We start from the raw sequence: 15,183 nt of genomic DNA on the forward strand, positions 1-15,183 counted from the left end.
GATAGTTACACTCTATTGTTTCCACCCCAAGTGCTATGAATTAGATGTTAGAGATGTTAACCAAGTACCATGAAGGATGATGTCATAACAGAAGTTACAACATCATCTCAAGGTCTTCAGTTATTTAGTATTTTATTGCCAAGAGGAAAGCATATAAGTGTGAAGAGGTAATCAGTCAGAATGATCTAGTGTGAGTAGTCAATTCTAACTGACTAACTAATAGGTACTTTGACGGGAGACTTAGTACTTATTAGATGTGCAGCCTGAATGCAAGATTCTTATACTCTGTCGGGAGCTGAGTATTTGTATGAAAAATTCAAGGACTAGTGTGAACTAAATGTTAATGTTCACTGTTATCTTCATAAGTCTAGGAAGCTTGGCAATGGTATCTGGTGAAGCATACTGTTACTGTTGAATATCTTGATGGGAACTGGATATTTGCAATAACTGTATGAAGAGAAGAAGTATGTGATGAAGAAAAAGCTCTACTTAAAAATACATCATCACTGCTGTTGAAGAAACCAGAAAGATAAGGTTCAGACTTATCTGCTGAAGATTAATTTATGTTTATACAATTATAGTTTCTTCTACTTCAAGTTGCAGAGTGTGGCAATCTGAATCTTGTGTAGCAAGTAAACTGAAGATTCTAAATTTGGAAACTGTGACAAATTCCAAATAAAGGGTGCTTCAAGGACGAACATCAAAGATGTCCTAAATTTCTATATCTCAGGGGTAGTAAGAGAGTATGAAGATCAGCAAGGACAATGTCATTCTGCTTCTAATCAAATGGAAAGTGTCTCAAAGACTAATCTTTAAGCCAAAAGAACAATGTCATACAAGATTTCAGAACATAACTCAAGACATGTTTTATCCTTGAAAACCAGTAATGATCATTCTTTGTATTATCATCTAAAAACATGTATTGATGGTGTATATCACTTGTTCTGATTTAGTGCAAGTTCCAACCTATGCACAAGTCCACCTGATGCAGTTCATTTTCAAATAACATCTCTTGATTAAGACTTTGGTAAGTCTAGGTATGTTGTTTAAATTGCTCAGGTTTTTAGAGTCTGCTTCATTTCATTTTTTTTAGTCTCTCATGTTCTTCCTTCGGATATGAGTAAAGTCTAGAGTCTAGGTTATGTTTGTCAAATTGTGACAAGCATAAGGAATAAGGGTAGTGTTCAGGCATTGTTAAGTCTGAGGTCATTCTTTGCAGTTGTTTTGTAAAGATATTTATTTTTTAATTTTAGAGTCTTGTTTTGAGTCATGAACACAAATTGTTTCTTGTGTTCTAAGTTATTCTATAGAGGTATGTTGTCTCTATGGATAGTCCAAGTTATTGAATCATTCTAAAGTCATGAAAACTGACTATCTTGTGTTCTGAATTATCCAATATAGAGGTCTGGTTCTCTATGTCTATAAATGGATAATCCAAGTGTTTAAATTTCTGTTAGTGAGTATCCTCTTATGCTCTAAAAGAGGATGTTGTGTCAATTTGTGTCGTAGCATAGTTCTCAGTTTGAGGGGGAGCATTTAGTATTTTCTTCCTCATGTGCATCATGGCCTCAGTTTTCTCCTTCTCTATGAAGATGATATCTGTGATGCTATGTTTCCTATTCTATAGTGAGTTCTCCTTCAACAAAGCCTTTGTCTTATTATGACTAAAAGGGGGGGGGGGAGTGGTTATGTTATGTTATCTCTGAAAAGCAACTTTTAAGGGGGAGAAACTTTGTGTGATCTGTGGGATCCTTAAAAGAGAGAAAACATTGGAATTGGACCTGCCAAAAAGATGTCCTAGTATGATTTTTCAACATCATAAAAGAAGACTGAAGACTGTCACTTGTAAAGTTTGAAATGTCATAAACAGTGACTATTGAAGACTTATAAATTGCTGCTACAGAATTGTAATGTTTAAACCCTTGTATTTTTTATGCTTCTGTAATACAAAGGTTATGTAAATTAGTTTTAGCCAAAATAAGCCAAAGGGGGAGATTGTTAGTGCTTTTTGAGGATTGGCTTTATGTTTAGTAAAACTAATTTAGCAGCAATAGGTTAAATAGAATTATAACTTGTAAGAGAAAGCAGGTTGAAGTTCTATTTAATGGAGAAACATGTTGTGTTGAAATGTTTCAACATCTGGAACAACATGTCGAAGAAGATGTCGTGACATCGTAAATGACATCGTGTTTGAGCTGACAGTTTGGATTCTGTTATAACAAAAACAGAATATTCCTAAAACATTGAATCCTATGAGGAGCTATATCTAAGGAGAACATTTAGGAAACTAAATGTTGAAAGATTTTATAGGAAAATCTATTGCAAAAGTGTAACAACTTATTGTTGTTACTTGGAGCATATTTTATGCAGATATTTGTGGAGAATATATTGGAGCATATATTATGGAGATATTTGTGGAAAATATTTTGGAGCTTATATTGTGGAGTAATTTTAGAAACAATTTGTTATGTCAGTTTGTTACGATTTAAAGGTCAATCAAATCAAGTCAGAATATTAAAGAATCAAATAAGAATATTGAAGATTCAACAGTTTCTAAATTAAGAGATAAATTAGGAAACTCGTGATTGAAGACCTTTCTTTTAGCAGAATATTTTTGCTGATTTGTAACAGCCATGAGTGCTGTGATTTGTAAGCCCAAGTCCAATTGGGAATAGGTTTTAAATAGAAGTTTTGTAACCTAAGTTTTGAACCAGCCATAATTTTAATAATGTAGTTTTTAAGGGCTGAGTCTGTAAAGTGAACCACCCAGATTGTGGGATGGTCACTGATATGTGATTCTCAAAGTTGTTAAGCAAGAGAAGTTTAGTGTGAATCTCGAAGCCTGTAGGTAAGAGATGTTGTGTCTTTGGAGGAAGCTGTTAAGCAACTCCAGGTTATGTTTGTTTGTGTATTTAGAATGTTGGTGATTAGACCGTCGATGCAGTGGCTGAGGTGTTGACTGCTAGACATCATTGCTGTGATTGGGAGTGGAATGGAGATATTCTATATCTAGGGAGAACCTAGGTAGAAGGCTCATTGGATAGTGATTAAGTGAGGAGTTGTAAATCAGAAGTTTAGCTCTGAATTGATACTGCTAATAGTGGACTTCATCCCTGTTTTGGTAGCCCCCAGAGTAGGTTGATTGATCTGAACTGGGTGAACAATTCTGTCGTGTTTTTATTGCTTTTATGCACTGTTATTTGTATTCCTACCTTGTCTGTTTTTATAATGTCAGATCATATGTTATGACATCCATATATGACATCCATATATGACATCTGAGTTCTGTCTTACCAGAATTTCACTAACACCTCCCCCTTGCATAATCAACCCCCGTACCTAAGATCTCTACTTTTTATTAGTTTTGATTTAAAAATGTCTTTGGGTTTTACTTCGTTCTTTTGCCTTTTTCTTTGGAAAAAATAAAGTGCGGTGGCTACCTTCACTAAAATAATGAGTCAAGTTGTTGCACCCCAAAATTTGCCCTCCTGATTGTGTCTTTTGTTGGCTTAGGCTTTGCATTTCTTTCCATCAGGTCATTTGCATATTGCATACATTCGTCAAGTAAACTCCTAAGGCATGAACCAAAATATTCTTAGCATCAGGGTTTTCTCTTTGAATTGAATTCTTTTCTCCACTTAAGATGATTCAACTGGTTCTTTCATTATTCTTGGTATGGAAATAGGTTTTGAATCGTAAGCATTGTGATTATTTCTCTTGGGAGGCACAATTCTATCCATGTAATTTTAAGTCTATTAATAATGATTTTGCTCAATACTTTATATATTGAGTTGCACATATATATTAGTCTAAATTGATGCACATAATAACGATAAGGAATTTTAGAAATCAAGTAAAATCAGTTTGATTTACCTCTGCAATATCTCTTGGGTTGTCCCACAAGTTCTTGATGAAGCTACAAACATTTCCACCTACTACGTTCCAAGACTTTTGATAGAATCTTGTAGGGTATCCATCAAATCCTGGTGATTTCCATGGTGCCATATCATAAACAGCTTTCCTGATCTCGTCCTCCTTCAAATCTTCATTAAGTTGATCCATTAGATTGTCTTCTATATTTAGGAATGAATTTGTGGTTTGGATCCAAGTAGCAGTCTCAACATCAGTGGTGTACAAATTGTGATAGTAATCATTAAACATTTCTTTATTATTCCGGCCTCCTCAATCAAGTTTCCATTAGCATCTTTCACCATTTGCATAGTCTTCCTTCTTTTTCTTTGCACTGCTTTGACATAGTAGAAACTAGTCATTTGGATTTAGATCTCTAGTACCACACCAATTCCTCTTGATAAATAATTTTAGCTAAATCTTGTTGAATAGTATTCTCCATTTTACTTAAGCCCATATGTCCTCTTCCAGATTGAACAACTCTTTGAATTCCCTTCAATCTTCCCATTAGTTTATTTTTTTCCTTCTGAATACTTCTGACATTGTGCATGTTCCATCTAATTGCTTGAGATCTAACTTTGTCTAAGTTAGTATCAAAATTATTATTTTCATCCAAGCTTCTCTAAAAATCTCTTCTTAAGCGTCTTCAAGCACCCATGCACACTCAAACTTGAGTTTTTTTCAAATATCCTGCTCTCATTGTCAACTAGAAATACTAGAATAGGGTGATGATCTGAGAAGTCAAGTTGAGTGAGAACTTTAACTTGGGCATATAGAAACTAAATTCTACAACTATCTTTACACAAATCTCTATCCAGTATTTAATACACTCGAGTTCCCCTATGAAAAATGGGCACTCTCCATGTATATTTGTGTCATATTGAGTCAATATCCATAAGGATACAAGAGTGTTGAAGCAGGCATAGCGGCAAGCAACAAAAGTTTTGGAAATATTACTCCGGGATTTATCGTGTCCACCGAGATGGTGGAATGCCATTCAACAGTTTCTACGGTTTTGAGCTCGGGTTTGAATGAACGAAAAGTAAACAAAGATATGGACAGAAAAATAATAGACACATTCTTTGAAGAGAAATAACTTATCAGGAATGTAAATATATTCACTCTTCACAAACATACACTTACCAACCCGTTATACTCAACCTACGATACTCACCTGTGTTATCACGTATCTCTCACATAAGCGTCCATCTCTGGAGCACAAACGAGATCATCTCACAACTAAGGTTATCTCTAACACAAAGTCGCGAAAACATCTGTATTCTCGCGTCGGCGATCTCTCGCGTGCCACTCAAACACAAAAGCATTAAGAACAGATACAAACGGTGAATGCTAGCTCTAAATCTATCTCTAGAGTTCAGAAACAACAGATAATCATCCTAGATAAATATTTAAGAAGTTTATCTCTAAAGCAACTTAAATCTCCAGCACATAGCAAAAATCCATAACAACATCAACACAGATTTGTAAAGCAAGTTAAATATAGCATTATAATCGGTAAATATACATAAGATTCAAGTAACTATACAAACAAACCCAACACAAAGAAATACACAGAGAATAGAAGAGATAAACCAAACATCTCGCGAGTTGTCAGCTCCGGGTGATGAGAAATCCACCTCCGATCTTCCAAGTGCATGACCCGGTGTTGTTTTCTAAGCTAATCCTACTCTAAGAATGAAAATGATGGAGTTGGAACCAAAAGTTCTCCAAAACCATAACCCTAAAATGTACAAATGAAGAGAACATAAAACAAATTTCTGCTATGGTCGCTAAGCGGACTAACTGGTTTCGCTAAGCGGACCACCTTTATTCACAAATATCTGCAGTTGTACATGTAAGCTCGCTAAGCGTGCTGACCTCCGCTAAGCAGACATAGAAATCTGGTTCGTCTCTCGAAAGCGCGCTGGAAGGTCGCTTAGCGCACTATCCTGCATAATTTTGCTTATTTAGCTCCAAAATTGCGCAATCGAAGCCGTGCCTTTGACACTTTATTCCTCGAGGCTCCAATATGCATAAATACCTATAAAAACAAAGGAAAAACTATTAAACGATACATAGAGCAGATGACACCTAAAGTATGTGAATATATACACAAAAGTGGGGATTTTATTACAAAAGTGGAATGAATAGAATCGATAAGTGCCACAAATATATACTAAAAATATCGATATTTTGGCACTTATCAAAGAGTTAACCTTATCTTGGAATAAGTTACATTTTTATCGATATTGATGCTCACACCCCTTTTCTCCACCGCAACAATAATATCATTAAAGTCACCTCCTAGAAGCCACCCTCACTCCACTTTTAGTCTTTATCTCATTCAATTCCTTTCACAACTCCTTATTTCCATCTTCTCTAGGCCTGTCATAAATAAAATTGAGAAACCATTCCTCTCCATCCACTTGGTTAATTTTTGAATGAATGAATTTAAAGTGCTTCTACTAGAATTGTTATTGTCACCTTCTCCATTTTACACCACATGGCAATTCCTCCTGCATAACCCCTAACTTCTGTGAATTCATACCCATTAAACCCTAAATGCTTAAAAGACTTGCTAAGTTTCTCTGGGTAAATTATTGTTTCCATAATAATAAACATATCTGGATGACATTCTTGCATATAATTCTTACAAACACGAAGAAAGGCTTTATTACCAGTTCCTCTACAGTTTCAACTAAATAACTTGAGTTGTTCAAGTACCATAAAAAGTTATTGAGCAATTAACGTAACCATTTCCACTTACTTATCGTTTCTTTGACCACTTCCATATCTGGGTCATGTCTTTCTTCTTCCTCATTACCAACTGCTTCAGGAGACCCCTCATCTTTTCCCTCATTCTTCTCTTAGAATGTTTTTTCTATTTTTGAAAAAAAAATATCCTAAGGTCACCTTCCTACCTTCCTTAATAGAACATTGGGACCTAAATTATTTTAGGCCCAATTGGTTCAAGTTATTTCTTCCAAGCTTTTGTTACATAACATTCACCATTCCCTAATATACGTTATCAAACTTCAATCCTTCATTCAGATTAAGCCTGTAACACCCCAAATCCACACCGCAATTATAAACGAAAATCAGAGTGCATTTAAAATTATTCATCAAACGGTGGGATGTCACAATTCGACTAAACCAAATAAACATACTTATATTGCATTTAATAAAGATACATAGCATTTGGAACAAAACTTCATTCACCACTTACAACTTAAACTTATAAACACCTTTCAATTCAACTTAACACAAATGTCATCATGGAATACAATATTAATATAATAACGACTAATCCCCCCCGAGTGCTACGTATCAGAGCAATGGACACCAACTCGACTTGCCATAAAGCAACATAAAAACTTCACATAGATAACCTCGGACATCCACGACTAATCTTGAGTACCTGCCCATTTCCCATGGTAGGGGAAATATCAGCAAAAGGGGTGAGATATCTTACAATATAAAGGAATGCATGATAAATAATATAGGAGATATAGATCATACATAATTTCACCACTTCACATCACATAATATCTTACAACAAGTTTCACCGCAAAACAACTTATCAATATAATACAACTTTCAAAACGGCAATGATGTCATTAATCACATATTCAAATATACAAGTATGATATCAAATACGTCACAACAAACATATCATTATCACGTCACAACAAACACCCCGTCATCTCAACAGCCCAAACACAATTCAAATGCAATTCAAATGCGAATCGAATGTGACTCAAACTTATGCATATGCATGTGGTACCATTGGAGTAAAACTCCCGTCTCAAACAGTTTGCCATTGGGCCGTCTCAAACATTTGCCACAAGGGCCGTCTCAAACATTTTCCACGAGGGCCGTCTCAAATATTTGCCACAAGGGCCGTCTCAAACAATGCAATGAATGCGACTCAAATGATGCACATCCACAAACACAACTTAAACCACTTAATCAACTTAAACGACATAATCAACTTGAACGACATAATCAACTTAAATAACATAACCACATCAACTAAACAACATCAACTCAATGCCAAGGTTCTATGGCAATAACCGTATCGTAGTATTTTACCACATCTCAATCACGTCATCATATCATATCAACATACAACATCTATTCAACTTCATTCTTATCAACATAATACAACTTATCAATAGTGACCATAGGGTCTACAACAACAACGAAAAATTCATCATGTTATAGCAACAATAACAATTCAACATATTGCACAACAACAACAAACATCAACATGTTACAACAACAGCAATTCATCATGTAACAACAACAACAATTCATTATATTGCACAACAACAACAAACATCAACAATTCATCATATCACCAACAACATAAACAAATTCGTTATCTTCCTTAATTCAAGTAATCATTGTAACACTTTATATTCAACTTCCTAATAAAGACATATATATTCTTAATTCATCACATGGCATCGTCGTCGACTCATATATATCAAATACGCACAATTAATCACATATAGCATACAACATCTTTATCAATTATGCATATCATCACATACCTCATTATCTCATCATAAGGAAGGCACATATTATCATTTCAATAACATTGTATCGTCATAAGGAAAACATACATCAAGTTATATCGCAATATGGTTACATCGATTCATAGCAAGGAACATAATTCACATGTTAATACAACATAGTTCATCACTTAATCCTAATAAACATAATAGGAAAATATATCATATGAATAATTTTGTTACATCATGGTATAGTTCGTTGCGTTAGCTTTCCAACGCTTCGAACGACGCATAAAACGGAGTTACGGATAAAAAGTTACACACATTCAAATTTTTCTCAAATCTGCCTATAGTCGCGCCGCCACCCTACAGACGCGCCGCGAACTACAAGGCAGTAGCCTACCAACTACTCAGTTCGCGCCGCGATCGCAGTGCAGGAACATTTCCCTGTACGCGTTCAGCATATCCCCCTTCTCATCCCAACACCCAAATTCATGTTCTAGCTCAAAATTGCACACGAAATTCCCATACATATCATATATACAACACATAAGGACCTCTATAATCATCAAAACCTCATTAATCATGCAAATCTATGAATTTCACCCAAAATCCCAAAAGTTAGGTTTTCCCATTCTTTCCACCAAACATACTACAATTCAAAACTCACACATAGAATCATGGTAAGAAGCATTATAACATATCATTTCCATCAATACATACAACATTACCCAAATTATTTCACTCAAAACCTAACAATTTCAAACTCACACATTCATGGAGAATGACATACAATCTAACCCACCATAAACATCATCATGCCAACCCTTAGAAAGTAAGAACCCCACCCTTACCTTAGCAAATGCTTCACTTCCTTCAATGGAGCTCTTCCTCTTCATGCCATAGCGTTCTCTCTTCCTTCCCTTCTTTCTCTTCTTTCTCTTCTTTCTCTTCTTTCTCCACAAAATGAGTTATGAGGCCAAACCTCTAAAACCCTAACTCTTACTATCCTTCTTTTCTTAATTGGGCTTAGCCCACAATCCAATCTCTTATGTCATATTTGTTTCACTTAGGCCCAATTCATAATCTCTCTTTAATTACTCAATTAAGCCAAATAACACACATAAATAATCAACCACACAACATAACCGAATATTATTTCCAATAATATTCCACATTTACCATCGATCCATAACTTTAACAATACTAACTCGCAATTGTACTTCTCTGACTAATCCGACTAATTAATCTGACCATAACTTAACTGCTCAAATCAACATATTAATCCATTACGTTTGTAGAATAATACCGATAAACCTCGACTTCAACTAATTCCAATGAATAAATCCTCGATCAATTTAATTAATAATTAATAAAATTCGGGGTGTTACAAAGCCCCTTAATGAGCTCACATACCCCCCTTTCCTCCACCAGTTTGTCCAAAGTGTGCTTGTTCTTTCCACGTGTTTCCGCCTTTATTCTTCTCTTTTATTATGCCACGGGATGCAATGACCAGGCTCACTTTGTTAATCTTTGCTTTTTTCTTTTTTTTTGTTTGCTTCAGTCTCCTTCACCACGTGTTGCACTACTATTGGTTGTTTTGAATTATTCATATTTTCCCTTTTAATAACATCTTTGCATGCATTTTGTTTATGCTACTTTATTCAATACCATGACTAATTAATCTCATCAGTACATCCATTAATGCATTCCCCATTAAGAGCAAGAAAAAATGGACCTCTTAATTTGTTCCCCTGCATCAAATGTGGTCATACTCACCGGAGCACCGCTCCCCTTTGTAGTTTTCCCTCCATGTCTTTTGAACACTGTCCATGGACCTGCATTTTTTATTGATGATTTTACATTATTTTCACCTTTTGTTACATAACATTCACCATTCCCTAATATACATTATCAAACTTCAACCCTTCATTCAGATTAAGCCCCTTAATGAGCTCACCTACCCCCCTTTCCTCCACCAGTTTGTCCAAAGTGTGCTTGTTCTTTCCACGTGTTTCCGCCTTTATTCTTCACTTTCATTATGCCATGGGATGCAATGACCAGGCTCACTTTGTTAATCTTTGCTTTTTTCTTTTTTTTTTGTTTGCTTCAGTCTCATTCACCACGTGTTGCACTACTATTGGTTGTTTTGAATTATTCATATTTTACCTTTTAATAACATCTTTGCATGCATTTTGTTTACGTTACTTTATTCAATACCATGACTAATTAATCTCATCAGTACCTCCATTAATGCATTCCCCATTAAGAGAAATAAAAAATGGACCTCTTAATTTGTTCCCCTGCATCAAATGTGGTCATACTCACCGGAGCACCGCTCCCCTTTATAGTTTTCCCTCCATGTCTTTTGAACACTGTCCATGGACCTGCATTTTTTATTGATGATTTTACATTATTTTCACCTTTAACACTTATTTTTCACTCATTTGCACCATTATTTTCAACCACAACTTTTCTTTTCCGCATGCACCCTTTTTCAAAATGTCTAAATCTACCAGAAGTTTAACATAGAATGTGTAAACCTTCGTACTCCGCCTTATAATGTCTATCTTTTATAGAGAACATTTCTAAAAGAGGTCTAGTTAAATCAACTTATATACACATACTTGCATACTTTCCTCTTTTCCTTGTAAGCATATTTTTGCCCACTTTAACCTTTTTTCCAATACGATCTCCGATGAAGTTAAGGATTATCTCATCATAATATTCTATATGTAATCCATGTATCTTGAACCATAATACAAGGTGTTCAATGGTGTCACTTGATGGACAAAAGTCTGCGCTCCATTCTCTGACTGAGAGATAGTGATCCTATATTAGCCATGGACCCTTCATTAAGGCTAAAAGTTGGTCATCTTCACTAGTGAAAATGACTAGGTAATATTCCTGCCCTAGATCTACTCTTTTCAGAACTCCTATTCTCACCCATATATGTTAGATTCGATTCTCCAACGCCTTGTAATCTATCCTCATCTCAGCATTTTAATAATCAGCGCTCATTTCCATGGCTTAGCAATAATCCTTTCTTCCATCTCTGGTAATATGAATTCTGGAAATTCATACTCTCCAAATTTCTTCTCTTCAATTATTAAACCTCCAATTACACTCCTTCCTTCATTCCATCCTTCATTTGATCTGCAAGTGTTCAATTGTTTCTTCAATATCATCCATCTTTAGTCTCGTCACCTTGTTCTTATACTTAATAGTCCCTTTAGTTTTAGTATTCTCAACATGTTTAAGCCTAGTTCTCCGTACACCATATGTATGTTTGGAATAGAGGAGACGATCATATCTCCTTCTTTAAATCTTTTTGTGCTTTGATCTTTCAAGTAATTTTCTTTACTTTGATTCTTTTGATTTGCATTTGCAAACCCTAGTGGAGGGAGACTCATCGTAAAATTTCAAATAGTGATTTTTGATAAAAAGGTTTGATAGTAGACACCACTACAAGTTTATATGATAGTGATATAATAGGAATTTTAAAATAGTGCAATAATATAATCCTTCCATTAATTGTATAAAAAATAAAGTTAATAAAGTCTTATTTGAGATTAATTATATTTCAATAATAGTGTTTAAATAAGGATTCAATTTTTATATTTTATTATCGATTGAAAATAATTATTAAACAAAATTTATTATGATAATTTAATAATTAATTTTGCATTGCTCAATTTTTTATATTTTAAATATTATTGTCGTATTTTTTATTATTAAAAGCTTTGTTGTAAAATTCATCTTAAGCCTTGATATTTGTCGGGTCGACCCTAGTACTCAATAGAGAGAAATATTGTAAATAAGGCCAATGCAATTCCCATCAAAGGGGGTAGTTCCCCACCCCGGAGCTACTTTACCATATTCTGAATTCAATGATTTCAATAAATCTTCTACAACAGTTCGTATTGGACTAGATCTAGAACTACCCTCAATGGTTTGTGTAGCCTAAATTTTTTTTTATTGAGATATTTTGACTTTGTATACCATTCCGCTGTAGATAAAGGATCTTACCCTATATATCCATCGTAGTCTTGATATTATATAATAATGGAAACAACAACCTTAATTGCCATCCCTATATCTAGTTTAATTGTCAGTTTTATTGAGTATGCCTTATATACTACTTTTGGGCCACCCTCTCAACAACTAAGAGATTCATTCGAAGGACATGGGGACTAGTTGAAGTAATGAGCCTCCGATATCATAATATTGGAGGCTCATTACTTCTATTGAGATAATTAAAAATCATTTCGTGTTTTTAGTTGGAACTTTAGGGGGTTTTCTTAAAATATAGCGAAAAAATGATTCCTAAAGTCTAAACTAAGAGGAATGTACCAATGCTTCCATTGATTTGATTGAGGTTTACAATTATAGCTTTCATACATGTTTTGGGGGGATTATTTCCTGGATAAAGAAAAAGAAAGAACAATAGTAAAGTAAAACAAAATGGAACAATTGAAATCAATATTTATCTAATTTCCTATATCAAATTCAAATAACAACAACAAAAAAAGTCGAATTGAAAAGGAACAAACCTATTTCTATCAGACTCCCTATTTTTTTGTAGTTGGATCTCCAAGTTTTTGGAATGCTCCAAATTCTACTTACCCATCCGAATCTGGATCAATACCAGTAAAAACATCTATGAACAAGGTTCTAGCACCATGCCAAATGTGCCCGAAAAAAAGAGTATAGTAAACAAAGCATGTCCAAAAGTAAACCAACCCTTTGGACTGCTACGAAAAACACCATTCAATTTTAAAGTAGCATGATCTAATTCAAAAATTTCACCCAATTGAGCACGTTAGGCATATTTTTTCAGAGTAGTAGGATCACTATAACTAACTCCATTGAGTTCACCACCATAGAATTCAACAATTACACCAAATTGTTCGACACTATACTTTGACTCTAGCCTTCGAAAAGGAACACCCGCTCGAACCATTTTGTCTCCGTCTACCAAAACAACCAAAAATGTTTCAAAAAAATTAGGCCTACGGTGTGCAAAAAGTTCACGCCCCTCTTTGTCTCTAAAGATAAGATGCCCTAACCAACCAACTGTTATTCCATCTCCAATGTCCATTAAGTCCGCTCTAAACAAACCCCCCCTTTTGCCGAATTATTATCGATGTAATCGTAAAAAGCTAATTTTTTAGGAATTTTAAACCAAGTTTCTGATAAACTTTAATTTTTAACTAGTCTAACACCAACTCTTCGATACATTTCTTACTAGAAGTATCCCCGATCCCATTGATAACGAGTAGGACCATATTATTCAATCGGGGTAGTTGCTGAACCATACCACTCATAGTTCCAGCAACAACAAAAGCTGCAAAAAATACAGCACCGATCCTACTGAAAAGGACAGTTTCAATATTTCTCCTACGCAATCCTTTATATAAATGTTGAGGTGGACGCACACTAAGATGGAAAATGCTCATTTTTCCTACTACAATATGATGCGAGGCTATTCCCCCGGAACTAAAGGATCAAAATCGTCCACACCCCATGCGGGATTTACAGATTGTACCATTCCTATAAGTCCATAAGGATCAGATACCCATATTCTAGGACCAAACAGTCCTGTTACATGAAAGTCGCATGATAATTTAATAAATAATTTTTTATTGCTCATATTTTCATATTTTAATTATTATTTTCCTAATTTTTATTATTAAAAGTTTTTTTCGTAAAATTCACCTTAAACCACAATATTTGCCGGGTCAACCCTAGTACTTATATTCATTAAGGGTCTGTTTGGTTTGGGGTTTTAGAGGGGAGGAGAGTGAATATTTTATATGAAAAGTGTTTGGTTCAATATTTTAGGAGGAGAAAGGAGGGGATGAGAGATGATCAGAATTCCTCCTAGAGTGATTTTTTGTTCTCCCGAATCAGAATTTTTTTATAGGGAAGGGAAGGACATGGGAGAGACATTAAAATGTAATTTGTTATCTTGACAAAATTAATCTTAGTTTTTTTTTATATAAAAATCATAATTAAACCCTAAGAAAATATTACAAGTTTAGGTTTTCTATCAAATTTATCTTATTCTTTTTTGATGTTGAAGTTTTTTTTACGGTTAAAAGTTTCTCTATTGCCTAAATCAATCTCACATGTTATAGTCATGGTTGCTTCCATTATTTTTTCTCTTTCAAATCAACATCATCTTTACTTTTATCTTTTCGCATAAACTTTATTATTTTCATTATATGACTATACTTTTTTATGTATTTTATTCTGTTCTTTTTATTATTTTTTACAATAATTTTTTATATTTTGATGTCAAATTTTAATTATCTTAATATTTTTCTTCATAATAATTTTTTATAGATTTTTTTGTATTCAGTTATCTTCTAAAATAGTATTATCATTACATTTTTATAAATTTTTATTTTATGTTCTCTCATTGATACTTATACTTCATTAACATATTTGTGTTCAAATTATTAATGATAAATATCATTATATATTGTTAATGAACTTTTGTCCGAATTATAAATGATAAATATAATCATTATTATGATAAAATTATAAAGATAATAAAATAATTTAATTTTAAAATATCTCCCCTCTAATTTCATATTTTGAATTAAACAAATACATGTAAATCAAATTCTTCTCCTTCTCTCCTCTTCCTCTCTCTTTAATAAAAATCCTCTCCTCCCATTGAATGATCCAAAGGATGGATCCTAAGAAGATAAAGTGTTTAAGTGTATTATATTTTATAATCAAGTTTTTG

The 15,183-nt window shown here is 33.9% G+C and overlaps 1 pseudogene; it reads right to left on the bottom strand.

The window, feature by feature from the left end:
• Window positions 1-12,809: 12,809 nt before the first annotated feature.
• LOC131659877 (photosystem II CP47 reaction center protein-like) lies at window positions 12,810-14,037 on the bottom strand (annotated as a pseudogene).
• Window positions 14,038-15,183: the final 1,146 nt, after the last annotated feature.

Source organism: Vicia villosa, linkage group LG3 (genome assembly GCF_029867415.1).
Source record: "Vicia villosa cultivar HV-30 ecotype Madison, WI linkage group LG3, Vvil1.0, whole genome shotgun sequence".
NCBI classification, from domain to species: domain Eukaryota; kingdom Viridiplantae; phylum Streptophyta; class Magnoliopsida; order Fabales; family Fabaceae; genus Vicia; species Vicia villosa.